Genomic DNA, 16,392 nt, shown 5'->3' with positions numbered 1-16,392 from the left:
CGAATGGACATGAAATAAATCAACGACAGATGGAATAATCTGTAATAAAGTTCCTTCAGGTGAGGCTTTAAAGACCACGGTGTGGTTCAGTGGTAATATTAATGACTAATTATATTATTATGATGCTATTACCGAAACATATTCAAAGCAGTAACAAAAAATTGAGAGATTTCTAGATATTTTCTTACACCTTCGCAGCTACGCATTTATTCTAATTTAGGAATGATAATATTTCTGTTGACATTGTTGAGGCATGGCCGTTGTCGAATATGAAGGCCATCTTACTTTAAAGATATAATAATTGCTCGCAGAACTCGCTGTGCAGTGTGCACATGATTTAATGTACGAATTTGGAAAGTAATATTGCAGAGGTCTAGATTTCGGTGCCGCGAATCCTTTACAGAATAAATATTGCAATTTCTTCGCTTTCCTTTGTTACTTCATGTAAATGTAAACATCGTATGAGTAATATTATGTTTCTTTCTATCTTTTTATTCTGTATTAAAGAGAATCTTCACAAGGAAGATAATCGTCTAGAACCAAAATAATCTAAAATAAGTTGATGCGAATTCGAAGTCATTTATGATATCACGGATGAGGTCGCATTTGAGATTTTTCTTGCGATCTTCCCTTTCCCCATATTAGGTATCTAACTGAATCTTTCCGTCAACATCTCTCCATTCCGCCATCATTCCATAGCATTTCCCGAACGCCGTCTGGCGACGCACGGAGGGGGCTGGCCCAGGGACAAGTAAGATTGCCTGCTCGAAACTTGGTTACGCCACAATCTAGTATATACAGTCACGAGCTCAATACGTAGGAAATATACATCCATAGATAGTTGCTAACCACTAGAATCGCTACTATCGCTTCATCGCAGACAATCCGAAATAGTACCTGCACAGTCTATTGTTCCTAGCACCCTCATAAACTCAACCTTCGTGACAGTATATACTGTTGTCACGCCAGGAGAAGGCGGCTGAAGTACTTAGACGGGGCGGAGGGGAAACAGTCGCGCATGCGCACCGCGCTGTTCACTGCAATATTCCTGTTTCACAAACATCTACTGCACGTGTCTATGAGTCTTTGCGACTTTGTGAAAATAATAGTGGGGTTTTTACTGTAGTGTTTTATTAGTTTCAACAAGACAATTGTTTTCAGTATACCACAAATCTTGTATTGCTTTAGTTATCCTTTGCTTTTCGTGTTAATAGTGTTGATAATAATATAGTTAATAGAATTTATGTTATTGTATACTGTTATTTAGGTTTATAGCAGTTTTTTGTTTATTGTAAATATGTCGACAAAGAGGAAACAAGGATTGACAATCTATAGCGAAGAAAGGAATATTATTAGAAGTGCAAAATAATTCTGTGATGAAGAAAAACAACAACAGTGCCTTTGCATTCCTCTTACTAAACCTACAGAAAAGGTAGAAAAGTACTCTAATCTATCCACAAGAACAATACAGCGTATAAGGAATGAAATGAAAGACTGCACAGAAGAAAGTGCGTTGTCGACACCTGAGGGAGAAAAAAAATGTAAACGTCCAGAGTACCGAAACGCAAATGTAGATGACTTCGACGGGAGATTGACAAAAATGATATAATTGAGAATTTTTATTTGAAAAAGAAGGAGGGCCACCGGCGTAGCTCAGGAGATAGCGCGTTTGCCTGCTGATCTGCAGTTGTGTTCGGGAGTGAGTTCGATTCCCGTTTGCGCTGACTACCTAGTTGGGTTTTTCCGAGGTTTTCCCAAGCGGAAGGCGAATGTCAGGTAATCTATGGCGAATCCTTGGTTTCATTTCGCCAAATACCATCTCGCCATCATCAATTCAATCGACACTGAAGAAGCTAGTAGTTATTACAGTGTCGTTAAATAACAAGTAAAAAAATAGTACCAAGCTGCAACAAACGTCTACCCTTTTACAAGAGAAAATTGATTTGAAATGAAAGACAACATTAAGACGAATACTGAAGAAAAAGGATTTCAGGTGGAAGAAGTGTGCAGCAAAAAAATTGAGGAAAACACTGTAAATTAAAATACGTGAAGTTATCTACAGCAAATAAGAAATCTTAGGAAAGTGGAAAAACCGATTTTTTATCTGGACGAAATGCGGATAGATAGGCCTACCAATTTAACGTTTCCCAAGTTCTGGCACGATAAAAATGTTACGGAGTTTTGACTACCGTAAATGTGTCCAGAACACTCATTGTTGTCCATCAGGATGGGGGCGGTGGGGCTAATGGCATTGTTGAGAGATTCGAATTAATATACACGGCTGGAACATAAACAGACGATTATCATGGACAGATCATACTCCAGAAATTTTGAAAAATGTGATAATGATAGTCATAGCGACAGCACCGAAGATGCGGAATCTTTTATGTCTGACTCCGTTCCCGTGTAGCCAAGTAAGTGGACGAAGTTTTCAGGTCAGAGTGTAGCGTAAAGTTCCCCCGTCCCGCCTATCTACTGCCCGCGCCAACTCGTAGTGCGAAGACAGTAGGTCTACTAGACTGTAGTTACGCAGCGAATCTTTGTGAAGTCAGCCATTGTGAGTTTAGGAATGCTTCTAGCTTGAGGGTTACAGATCTTAAAAGGTCCCAGTGCTGGATCGTAGTGCACCCTCCCGCAATTCAAAAACAGTGCTAATAATCCCAAATAATTTTTCACAATGAAACTACAATATTAATTTTTAATATATTATTTATTTGTGATAAAGTTATACATATATTGAGAATTTACTCTATAAGCCTATACTGCGTACTTTTCTGTATTTACGTCACTTTTACTGATTATATATTCTCTTAAATCTCACAATGTAACTACATATACATAGGGCCTACATAGTGTTCTGCCAAATGATGGTCTTTTACGGCAAACCCAGCATTCTCCAATCTTTCCTATTGCTGCCTTCCTCTTAGTCTTTTCATATATCTTAATGTCGTCTATTGTCTGATAGGCCTATCTTCTTCTCCCCCGAACTCTTCTCCTGTTCACCATTCCTTCCAGTGTATCTTTCAGTAGGCAGTTTCTTCTCAGTCAGTGAACCAACCAATTCCTTTTCCTCCTTTTGATCAGTTTCAGCATCAGTCTTTTTTCATCCACGGTTTCCAACACAGGTTCATTTCTTATTCTCTCTGTCCATTTCACACACTACATCTTTCTCCTTATCAAAATTTCAAATGTTTGTAATCGTGTCTTTTCAATTTGTCGTAATGTCCATGTTTCTACTTCATATAATGGTGCACTTCACACAAAGCTCTTCACGAGTCTCTTCCAGAGCTACGCAGAAGATGCTCCTTTTTCTATTAAAATCATCCTTTGCCATTGTTATCCTCCTTTTGACTTCCTGGCAGCAGCCCATATTACTGCTTATAGTAAGCAAATACGGTACTTGAGATGTAGCTTACACTCGAAGTATTTGAAGCTGTCCATTTGTTTTACTGCTTCACTCAGTATTCTCAGGTTTACTTTCTTTATTTTTCTTCCTACAACCATTGTCTTCGTTTTATTTGTATTTACCTTCATCCCATACGCACTGCTCCCTTTAATATCGTCTCTTATTCTGCTAAAAACGTCTAACTACTATAATGATTAAAAATTTAATAATTATTTTTGCTGAAGTTGTTGAAAATTTATCCTACAAGCTGCGAATTTTTTTGAATTTACGTCAGTTTGAGTGATTGTGTATTCTCTTAAATTTCAGATACTACTATAATCAGCCAAGTTTTCATCGGAACGGATTGTACACCACCTGACTCGAGAGTCCATCAAATATGCAGAATGCAGGTTGGAGAAATTCTGAACTTTCCCCCTTCGGATCCGCCTTCATCCAACTTCCAATGGAGTGAGCATTTTATTTGTACAGATATTACGAATACAATCAGACCACGGCAGTTGTAATTATATACCATGGTTAATACAACACATTCTCCAGTTGCCATGCTTCTTATATCACATTAATATAATACTTTAATACGTCACGTATTCACGAGACAAACGAATTGATTTCTAAATTTGCTCTTGTTTTTCGAAGGAAGCAATTTGTAATTTTTCATTAAGTTTTTCCATTTTTTTTTTTTACTTTTCTTCTTTTTATCCAAGTGTATATCTACTCAACAGTAGATGCAATTTTTTTAACTCAGTAGGAACTTACATCGCATGTTTCACCTTAAAGCAATGGTTCCCGAACTTTTCGAGGTACGATCCAATTTGGGCAAGACTTCCGTTTGCGATCCCCATTACCATACCGGAATTTAACCCCATTCGAAAAATACAAATTCCTGTAACGTTTAACACAACACAATTTTACTCAAAAACAGTAGAAACCACACAACTTATCTGCAAGATGAGAAATCGGATTATGCAAGTCAATTAAGATCTATTTTATTATATCAGAGTACTTTATTTCTTCTAATCTTTATATACTCGTACTTTTCAATAGACAAATCAAAACCTCTAGTGAGATCACTCCTGATAATCTGAATTCATTCATTCATTTATTATATTCCATAGATCTTACATGAGCAATGAAGCTTTAAGATGTGGAACAAGTCAAAATTTTACAATATTACAATTACAATTTTTACAAATTTTTACAATATTTTACAATTTTTACAGTTACACAATTTAGTAATTTTCTACAATTTTTTACAATATTTTGGCAAGATGTATGAGATGAAGTGGGGTGAGGTCCGAGGATTCGCCAAAAGATTACCGGACATTTGCCTAATCTGTTTTATGATATGCGTGTATAAACCGATATCTTCTGTTGTGCAAATGTTGAACTTTCTTTTGCTGTAAATTTTTCCTTATAAATTGATACTTATGTTGACAGTACATATTCAGATTTAACCTAATATTTTTAATAATACAATTAATGGATTTTTCTTTCATTGTTTATGACTCTAATGTGTAAAGTATATAAGTTACGTCGACTAGAATACGAAACATCTTCGACTCTTTAGCGCTTAAATGCTCTCCAGAGCATGGGATTTCAATTTTTTTCGAATATCAGTAATTCAATATAATGAAGCCTCAAGTACTTCTTATCAGATGCAATCTATGAATTTAGCCCGAATTAAAATATTATCATAATTAAATTTTTATTAGATTTTGCATTTACAAACCATGTTCTTAATGAGCTGCATGAGCTTATTTTGATGACACTAGGTTCTCAGTCTCAGGTACGATTTTTTAAAGTTTTAACCTTAAGTCGGGCTCAATATGAAGTCTATTTCCTTACTAGTTCTTTGAAAACACTAAAGAAGGAAATCAGGTAATCCCTATAAAATAATTATATTAACATTGAAGGCAAAAAAATTGTTATGGTTATGTAGCCAGTGATTCATACAAATTTTTTGAATCCATAAATCCTGGAGATGTGTTCTAGGAAAACAGGTCTTAAGAACATTAACACAAGTAAGCTACATTAATTTTATTTTTCTTACCACGCGTAGAAATATCTGAAGGCAAACAAGAGTTGTGTTGTCGCCTTGAATTACAATGTTCAGGTCATCGAGTCTGCTGATGTTGTCAGCTACATAGACCACCTTCCACAGCCGGATTTCATGGTACAATCATTGAAATTATTATTTCATACAAAAACAAAAACAATTCCTCAATTTAAAAATATACACACAATCACATGAAAGTTATTTTAACTTCACCGTGAAACAAAAATTATTCATGTTCAGCCCATATTTATTGGCATAACACAGAAAACACTTGAGTTCATGCTTTTCATTTGTCTCTAGTACTGTAGTGCTTTTGGATTCTCTTATCTATGTATCTGCCGACAGTTGATTGTACCAACACGTTACTTCTAGGTAAAGATAAGCAGCAGAGTAAAACTATGATGCATCCATCGACAGGACCTGATCGCATCCACACTTACTTCTACGTAAAGATATGCAGCATAGTAAAGTTATGCACTTGTCGACTTTTTAACTTTCGGAAACGATGTGTCTAATGCTATAACAATCGATGGTGTTAAGTACAGTAAAATTATTTAATCCTGACAGTCGCCGGCAATGTGCGCCTGGGTCAGGCGAGTCCATTAAGTTACACCAAGCGACGTTCAGGTTAGTCTGTCGCCTGCAGTCAGAGCGATCGGATGTCACGCATGCGGTAGAGCGTTGTGTTTCCAGTACAGTTAAGTTGTACTGCATTCCTTTACCGATCGCTCGCTCTTATCTGACTCCGGAACTCTCCCCACTACTCCTATTACTTCTCCTCTTTTGCGTTGCTGAGCTGTCAGAACTAAATAATCGGTCTGTAGTTGTCAGAATCTTCATCCACGCTTTTTCATAAAGTTCATTTGGTCATGACTTTAAGGAAATGTCTGTCAGACGAATACAATATGTCGAATTATCCTGTTTAGCGATTACAGAAATAGTGCCGTTAAGAAAGTTATACACTCACAATAATGAATTGTATTACAAGGGATAATAAATTTTATATAAAAAATTCTAACAGTCCCAGAAGACTATATCACTAGGGTATTTCCGTGATCTAGAGCAGTACTCAATCGGAAGGCCGAAGTGCAGATAATGGAGGACCTCAGACAAAATAATAAGTTTAGTAGTAGTAGTAATAGTACAACACTAATAATAATAATAATAATAATAATAATAATAATAATAATAATAATAACAATAATGATTTTAAAAAGTTTTTCTGTGAAAATTTAAACATTTGATTACAAAAAGACAAATTGTTGTTTTTTCAGTTAATACCAAATTTCAAACTATTGTATCCTATTCCACATTATAGGCGAGGGGACCGCACTTAAACAATGTGAGGAAAACAGTGGCCTCATCATCAAAAGGGTTGAAGATATTGTCTAAACTTCTAGTGCAGCGGTGACCAAAACTCGAGCTGCAGTGATTACATGCGACAGACAGCCTATGAATTAAGGAGACGGAGGAAAGGTACTTAGCATGAAAACTACAACCAGTGATGGTTCCTGTACTAACATCTTGATCAATCCCGCGGATAAAAATATCAAGCTTTGCTGTATCAATAATGTCACTGCTGTTATCAAGAGCCAATGAATAATACACGATTTTTCTTGCTTCTTTTTTTAACCTTCCTCTTGAATATAATCAGGAATTTTCTAAATTCTTCTCTCCATACTTGGTCGAGAAATTCATAGTTTTTCAAAATTAAAAACTTTTTTTGGACAAGTTATTTAAGCTATTTTAATCATTACTCTTTTGAGAAATTATGTTCTATTAAAAGGCTTTAGAGCATGAGATATTTCAAACCCCATTAGATAGCTGATTTCCTTACATTTATTTATGTCATCTTTCTGTTACTAGCTTTAAGCCATGTCAATTTTTGGCATTTAACAGTTCGTTGGCACATAATATTGAATCAGTTTTTTACAATATTATTAGTAAATGAATAACTAATAAATAGTTACCCTCACCTAAAGATTAAAAAGATTAATCTTGAGATAAAACCTAGTAATTTTATCCTTCTACGGGGAACATCTAAACTTATCAATATTCATGCACGTACAGAAGAATTATAGAAACACATACTCAGTAGTCAGTAATAATAGTAATATATTATTCAGCGTAGCAATTAATGTTTCTTTATTACTCCTAATTGAACCGTTGAGCAAAGTAAACATATTACATTTTGTCCGACAGAACAACAAAAAAGTTCTCCTTCTCATTCTTTACGAAACCACTTCTTACTGCTTGTAGAGACAGAGTTTGTAGAGGGACATGATGCCGCCACTACTTGCCTTCAGTACGTGAATGAAACACACAGCAATGTACAGGAAACTCCTCATACCCGTTTGAATGTCTGAGATTACACGATGTAATCACGACACCCGCTTTGGTCACCGCTGTTCTAGAGCATGAGCTTGTCGTCTGGGCGGTCGGTGCTCAACTCTGCACTTTTACTTTTGTTGTGACAGTGTAGTAGTGAGGGGTTTCCTCGAGGTTTCTCCGTGTCCTTGTGTTAGTCATTAATACAATTTCGCCGATTTCCATTCCGTTATTATATTCATAACATTACTCCCATCATTGGTTGGTAACGTGCTGGAGGACTCGTCTAGACATGTAGGGTTTGGCTGCATAGAATCTGGATGCACAACAAACTTTAGTACAGTCAACTGGTGCGGACGAGAATCGCCTAGCCGGGGTTGACGTAATGGTTCACTCTGATGGACGTAGAGCTAGGGATTCATCTTCTACCTTCAGGATAATGTACCACTGAATTTCCTTTGCTTTTCTTTTCGAGATTACATTTACCTAGCACTCAAATTGTGAAACTCTCACACGTAAGTTGTGTCTGCGAGGGTTTGCTAGTTCCACCGTAGTCAACTCCTTCAATCCCTGCGGTAGCTAAGTGGTCAAATCTTCACCTTGTCACGTAGGCAGTCTGGGTCTGAGTCCCTCTTAGGCCTGGAAATTTTCATGTGAGAAATTAATAGTGACCCTAGCGGCAGACAAGGTACACAGTTGGGGTTGTTCACGAGTTCTCCCATTTCTTCATATTGGGCAACAACGCCATTTCGTCAAGATTTCCACACCAAAAGTATTTCATAGTTGTCTTCGTTCTCCGGCTGGGGATGGCATAGAGGAGTTTAGTTCGGAAAATAATGGGGCGTGCCTACTCTCAGTCCAATACACAAGAGTTGCTGTGGATTGGAAATGGTCTAGCAGTGGAAATAGTACAATAGACCAGTGATGATTTCCATACTGTATGACCTCCCCCCAAATATCAAAAACAAAATGTAAAATCTATCCTAGTTTTCTTAGTTTTATTCTTCTCGCTTTTTTATTTACAGAGCGATAGTACAAACAAAATATGATTTAATGTATTACTAATGTAAAGCACATTACACTTCAATCAATCTAAGGTAAACAAAAGTATTGGCTACTTCTTTTAAAAAAAGAATCTGCAATGGGAATGAATGAATGAATATACATTCTTGACGAAAAAATTGTGAAGTGTTATCTTATTTTTAATCAGAAAATCATTTTTCCTCTTTAAAATAATGTTAGTTTTAGATAAATATAATCAGTTTTTGTTTTGTCTTCAATTAAGCTGTACTCATTTTAATTTCATTCCTGTATTACTATGTATTTGAAAGTAACAATAAATCTTCAATATAGCCTAGTGAAGGTGAGTATTTATAATTCTCGAAACTTGATGCATTAATTCTAACTCATTTTCACCTCAATATCTGTTTAACGAAATTCCATTCGACTATGATGAATCTTTTTCGTCTATCCCTTTGAATTTGGTATAACAAAATTTTATTTTACTGATAAATTATGCATCTTTTGCACAATTTTTCTTCATGTAACTGTACTTTTTTTTTCGTTGTTGGTAACTCTGTAGCATCTATTAGGTGCTTTATGGTTGTGCTAACAGATGGAGTTACTTGTCAACAATGTGACGCTGAAACGTGTGTTCAGGTTACTGCCCAACGACAGTCCTGATGTACTGTATTTTTATATTTGTGATGATTGGTTAAATAATATTAACCTGGCACACACACATTCATACAAATGTAACTGTACTGAAAAGAAACTCATTCCAGTAAAAATGGAGTCCGAAATATAATACATTAAACTCATAATGGATAAACATCCAACATCCATAGAGGTACAGGTTGTAACAATAACGATATTGGCAATAAATTTCTTATCCCGTTAATGTATTTCAAGAAGTATATATGTTAATCGAGACGCAAACATTACGTTGGAAGATGTGAGGAAGTCTGTGGTGACTAGTGTAGAAATGTCAATTCATTCCAACATATGTATGTTCATACATCTTAAATATAAAAACAACTGGTTTAAATAAGATAGATGATCATACAAAGTAAATTAGCAGTCTTGGATTACAAGTACTTGTTTTAGTGGGAAATAGTGACTTGAATATGATGTAATTACAAATCAATAAAGCACTTACTTTAGCTCCCCAAGACTTATTTATTATGAAGCATATTTGAAAACAGAATGAATATGGGGGGCGAACATAATACTATTATGTAATCAAACAATTTTCACGTTAACTCCATGTTTTGGGATATTCAGTTCTGCAATAAAACATTTATGTTTGCATAGTAAGAAATCGTTACAAATTGACAATATTTTTGTAAAACGACTATACTCTGTAGTTCGCCTGCACCAAGAAACTTTTATAATGATGAGTTGAAGATGTATGCCGTGTGGACAGAAACACCTGGCGGACCTGCGATAGGTCAAGAGGCCGGGTCATGTGACCGGCTTGACATTGGTCCACGTATCCATCTAACACCCCTAAAGTGACGACTCATAGCTTCGTAGACATAGCCTTCTGACATGTAGCGATAAGCATCAAGCTCATGATTGTCTTTTGTTTAACTGTCAAAAATTACTCAGCGTTAATTGGTTTCTTTAATTTCTTTTTGTTTATAACTTCTGAGTAAGATCTGTGAAGTGATTTAGTGTTAGAGAAGGAAGTTTCTGCAACAATATAAAGGTTAGTGATTAGGCTTTTGTGGATAAATCATGTGGTTTCTTTATAAGATTCGTAGGAATAAGTATAGCTGCATAATTATTAATATTTTTAAAGAAAAGTGTCGTGTTTCTTTTTATTTCGTGCAAGTATTGTCGCCATTTACTTTTTCTGAATTGCTCACCAGATGGCTCTTGGAAGTATTTACAGTTAAATACTTATTAATATTAAGAACATCATTATATATGTATATTTATTTACAAAAATTATGTAATTTGAAACTGCCATTTTAAATTTAAACCGGATTTTATTTTCTCTTCTCATATGTGAATATTTAATAAAACAATTATATAGATCGAATCACTTGTTATGTAATATTTTAAAATGTGAAACTGAATTTCGGCAAGAACTTTAGTCTTGAGATGTGTTTACGACCGTACAGAATCTGGAACTGTGAATGCTTGCTCGGGTTTTATATTTTATTTTTAAGAAAATTCTGATAATATTTACCGTATGGAAAATTAAAAAGTGGAAGAGTTTATTTTGTATAGTGCGTATAATTATAAAAGAAGTGAGTATTCTAAATGTTTAACAATAAGTTCGGTAAAGAGTGACGATTTTGTCCCTCATTTAATGGTGGTGTATGGTTTATTTGAAACTGCTGGAGAATAAACTTCCAACTTATAGCAATAACTATAAAGTAAATTAGTACAATAACCGTGAGGTATATTTTATACATCATTTAATTTCTTGCATGTCTTGCATGACAAAAGACAAAAATAATAATACTAAGAAGAAGAAGAAAGAAAATAATGTAAAATTTTGGCAAAATTTTTCGCTCACTTTGTAGGAATATCGGGTTTGATTGAATAGCTATGGGAACTCTAAAATAGTGAACAGTTTGTCACACTCACAAATGATTTTCTTAACTGAAGGAACTCGAAAAATATTAGGAAGGGAAGGGGGTGAAAAGTGAAATTAAAAGTTAAATTATTTTAGCAATTTTAATGAAAGAAAACTGGTAAATTACCGCAAATATGTGAAATGAATTCAAACCTTACGTGTACATAATTGAAATATTATCCCCCAAAATATTCTCAAAATATTTTAATATAGTTGAAAATTCAGCAAATGTTTATATGCAAGATAGAAATTACCAAAAATGAAAATAATAATGTAAAAAATGAAAGAAAATATAAAAGTATTTTATGAAAATTATTAACTAAATTCCCAATATCCTCGGTCAATTTAAGAGAGCAGTGAATTCTGATAATAATGAATGAGTGAACGAATTTCAGTTTTGTCCCTTAAATTTACAGAATTTGATCCGAACAAATTCAAATTTTCCTTTCCCAGAGGAATTAAATTTTACGGTTATTGCCTGGAGTCAACAGATATATAGGCTACTACAGATCGCGTGTGCGTTTCAATGATAAAGGAGAGAACAAGAAATGTAAAGAAATAATTGCGTTTAAAGATGTCAGTGGAAATTTACTTTCCGTTATGTGCGTTTACCAATTAACTACTTTAAAAATTGAAGTGGGAGACAACTATGAAGCAAAATACCGCTTGTAGCTTCCCTGTACACGTTTAATAGAAAAATTAAACAGTACACCATCAGCTGTATTAGGCTATCTGTATTTTTTCTTACGGCGTTTAAAAACAATATACATAGCAATGTCTTCCCACGCCCCTATTCAAAAGACGTCCAATGAAGGGGTTGTTCACCTGAAAATAACATACTACTGTGCATTCGACCACTGATTACAACGTTGGACGATGGCACTTTTTTTCTGGAAAACTATGCAAAACTCAGAAAATAGTATTTGATCTTTTTGCTACTCTTTTCTAAGAGAATCACCCACCAAAATTAAGGACATGACTTTCATTTATTCGGAATATGTTTCAGTCACTCGATGTTTCAAAGCGTCATTATTATCTTGCTCTTAGCCGTTTTGAAGTTACATAGCAGCGCATATTCATATGTGATACCGTAAGTAAGATTCTGTGCTCGTTGAATCAGCGCGCATCATAGAGTGAAGGCAGCTCTGTAGTATACATATTGACACATTTTCTGTACTTGATTTGTTTGGAGTGTGAATTACCAGAAACAAGTATTACGAATAGTACCCAGATACAAATTAAAATCTTAATGAGAATAAGAGCAAGATTAATTCCAATTATTAGAGTAGGAATTGCTGTAGAAGGAGACATTTTTCACATAAGAGCAAATTAAAACAAAACACTATTACCTCCTGTAAAATATCCATAATAATTTTAATTTACAAACAGACAGCAAACAACAAGTAATACATAGAATAATAAAATGCAATACAAAAGTATCCAGTCACAAATTAAAAGAACTAAAATACACACATCAAAATTGTCTAAGCAACACGGTATTTTTCATTTAATTCTCAATGAAGAAACATATTACATGACATGCTAGTATTATTATGTATTATTTATGTATAGAAAAACATTCTTCGCTGTATGAAAGTGTGTATTAATGTTAAAAAAACACGCATAAGCTGTTCTCAGAATGAAAAGATTAAAGTTTTAAAATTTCAGTGTTTCGAAATCTTTACTGCTGTTTTTCTCAACTTCACACAATACTTTTGTCATTAATAACGAGCACCACTTCTTGCATTTAATACTGCTCAACACCTTCTTGGCATTGAAGTTATGAGATGAAAGATTTCATCTTGACCAATGTTCTGCCAGTGGATTTGGAGACGTGCGACCAGGTGATCGAGAGTCTCAATGTTTTCAATGTCCTCTAGAACTCTTTTTTGAAGATTATCTCACAAATTCTCAATTGGATTAAGATCCGGGGACTGAGCAGGCCACCCTTTAATTTGAATATTGTGTCTTCTCAGCTATTGTGTTGTTGTTCTGGCAACATATGCAGTGGCATTGCCGTGCATTAGAAGAAATTCAGGACCAATTTCTTCAGCGATGGGAAAGACTACAGGCTGCAGTATCTCTTGAATGTAACGATTTGCTCCTAGTGTTCCTTCAACTAAAATGAGGTCAGTCTTCCTGTGTGCCATTATTCCTCCGAATATCATGATAGAACCCCCTGTACATATCTTAGTCTTTCTGCTTGACCTGGTTGTCTCCATCGTATTCTTCTGGAATCTAGGTGTAGACCAAGCGTGATTTATCAGTAAAGAGTACTTGATCCCATTGATCATCTGTCCAATCTTCATGTTGCTGACACCACAAAACACAAAAACACAAGGTTCTCGATTTCCATGTCGAATAGCTGGACACCTCAATTGGAGACGGGCATTAAGATCTATCTCGTGCAATCTGTTCCTATAGGTATGGGTTGGTACAACCACATTCCCAACATTCTGCAAAACACTTCTTAACATGCTTGCAGTTGAAGTCCTTTTTCTCAAGGCTCTTAGGCACTGAAATCTGTCTTGTGCGGCAGTTGTAACTCTCGGTTTACCTGGATGTTGTTCTTCTGGACTACCAAATTCAAGATATCGTGTCAGCTTGTGTTCCACCATTTTCAATTACAACAATTCCTCTAAACATGTCATCGCGGCTTAAATGACAACGTTGAGCATTTTTTTCTTATATTTTTTAATGTTTACACTGTTGACGTTACCCAAATTCTTCGTTACATATGAACTAATCAATCTGATGCACTAAAATCAAATACCTTACTATAATAATACTGGACAGCTAGCAGTTTTACGTGCGAACGAAGATGGTGCTGCTAACTACCTGCCGGGAAACAAGCTGTAATCAACTGCAATGTATATTGTTGCTGGGGTAGTTAATTTGTTAATAGTTTTATGAAATAGTACTAGTGTTAAAATGTCAGGGTGTATATGTGCTGTTTATAATTGTGACAATTGCAGCATTACAAATTGCTCCAAATCGTACTTTCGATTTCCGACAGTTCATAAAACGTAAGTCAACAACATTCTTTAGTAGGCCTAATTCCTTCGTCTTTGTGTTGATAGAAATATAAAAATTAGTTTTTTTATTTAGACCTAATAAATAAATAGAAGTTAAAATGTATTGGATTTTATGGTTTTATCAAATTAAGTTTTATTGTTGTCCACATGCCTTTACTAATTATTACAAGCATCAGATTACTATCATTTTTATCTTTGCAGTTGTCAGCAATGCGTATATAAAACATTACTGTAAATTCATTCCTAATATCAGATTGATTTTGTCTCGGTAAACCAAAGAAAAAATATGTAACAATTAATTACGGAAAGTAATATGAAGTATGCAGTATTTCTCATAATATGCAGCTTTGATATAAGATAATAATTTTACATTAAATATTATTCAACATTTCTTAAGTGTGTCATATATAATTCCACATTAGTAACTCACGTTTTAAACAGTAATCCGAATCTCGCTATGTTAATATTTGTATGTGGACGTAATTCCATCCCTCTCCGCTAGATGTCAAGTCCGCGATATTTCGCACTCACGCCAATGCTGCTAGTATACAGCTGTCCGGTATTATTATAGTAAGGTATTTGCTAAAATAAGTAATTACAATGTAATAATGTAAATAAAACAAAACATTGGTTGCTATGGCGTCCACAATGCTTAGTACTTATTTGGATTTGGAAAGAATTTTATTAATAAAATCATCTGTTTCTTAGACAATTTTCATGTGTGTATATTTCTTCCCCTCTCCTCTGCAATGGCTATTAGAACTTCTATCAAAAACAAAATTACATAGCCTATGTGAGGACGTGTTTTAAGATACAGTTAATTGACACTGGGTACATGTTACGCACTTCACATTACGTCCAGTAATTGCCATTCTTTATTGTATCCATCAGCCTGGCATTATAAAGAAATCCGCCTGTTCGTTTAGGAACCAAGAGCTTTAGTCTCCGTGACTACGCAGTTTATTACTATTAATGCTTGAATGGAATCACTCCTTTTACCTAAATTCCGTTGTCATCCCATAAAAATGAAGTGTTGGCCTACAACCAGACGTCTAGGGACAAGAGATACACCCGGTATAGCTTTATTTTCTTCTTTCAGACATTATCTTTCTGAAAACTAGATTTTCGATAGCGTAATACTTATTCGTATATTCCGGTACTCCTTTATGTATTGATATCACGAGCATTAAATAGTTGGTGGAGTAATATTTAAATATTATCCGATTTTTACATATATGCCTGTCACGGACATTAGAGTACTGTTAGAGAAATATCGAAGAAAAATATTACAATTTTATATAAATATATGTACGGATTGATTAGGGCTATAGCCATTTTCGTCTAGCGACATAGCGTCGTGGATTAAGGCGTAATGCCTGAACTCGCGTTACAGAATGAGAGCTGGGTCGAGTCCTAATGGGCGAAGACATTTTATCATGAAATTTCGGTCAGTGTATGAGGCCCTTCCACCCAACATCGTAATGAATTTGGGGAGCTATGGCATTTACAGATTCTTATATAGCGAAATCCAGTTCCATGAACTAGCTATTACGACTGTAGGAACTATCGTGCTAACCACATGATACCTCCGTACTGGTTGGATGATCGTTCTTCTCTGCTGATGCATGTGGACGTAAGACCAGCAATCGGCTAGTCGGCTTTGGTATTCTATAGGCTGTCACTCCCAGAATTTAGATTCCATAGTACTCATATTGCTATAGGATACATTTCTGACAACATTTTTAAACATTCTCAGATTTCTACATAGTTTATTGCTACGGGAAATATGTTATTGCTAGGGTAATATACAACAATTCTAATTTCCCTACTATATTTGTCTCCGATATTTATATATTTTATTGTTTCGGGCATTGTATTAATTGAGAACTTCACATAAGTTAAGTGACGTTAACGTTAAATGGAGAAAATCGAATGTTATTATCAGTGAATTGATTAAATAATACTTAAACATATCTAT

The 16,392-nt window shown here is 34.8% G+C and overlaps 1 protein-coding gene across 3 annotated transcripts in view; it reads left to right on the top strand.

Moving 5' to 3' along the window:
- The first annotated feature begins 3,719 nt into the window (after window positions 1-3,719).
- Orco (odorant receptor co-receptor) overlaps window positions 3,720-16,392 on the top strand; it is a 93,240-nt gene continuing 80,567 nt past the window's right edge. For 2 of the 3 annotated variants that reach the window (XM_069835281.1, XM_069835278.1), the window contains exon 1: window positions 10,356-10,500. The gene's annotated coding sequence lies outside the window, so the exon portion shown is untranslated. Of the gene's footprint in view, window positions 3,854-10,355; window positions 10,501-16,392 lie in introns of those variants that run through there. The other variant, XM_069835279.1, reaches the window with a different exon arrangement.

This window comes from Periplaneta americana, chromosome 9, assembly GCF_040183065.1.
Source record: "Periplaneta americana isolate PAMFEO1 chromosome 9, P.americana_PAMFEO1_priV1, whole genome shotgun sequence".
Classification (NCBI taxonomy): Eukaryota; Metazoa; Arthropoda; class Insecta; order Blattodea; family Blattidae; genus Periplaneta; species Periplaneta americana.
The sequence above is the reverse complement of the archived record's forward strand: the minus strand, read 5'-3'. Positions and strand labels throughout refer to the sequence as shown.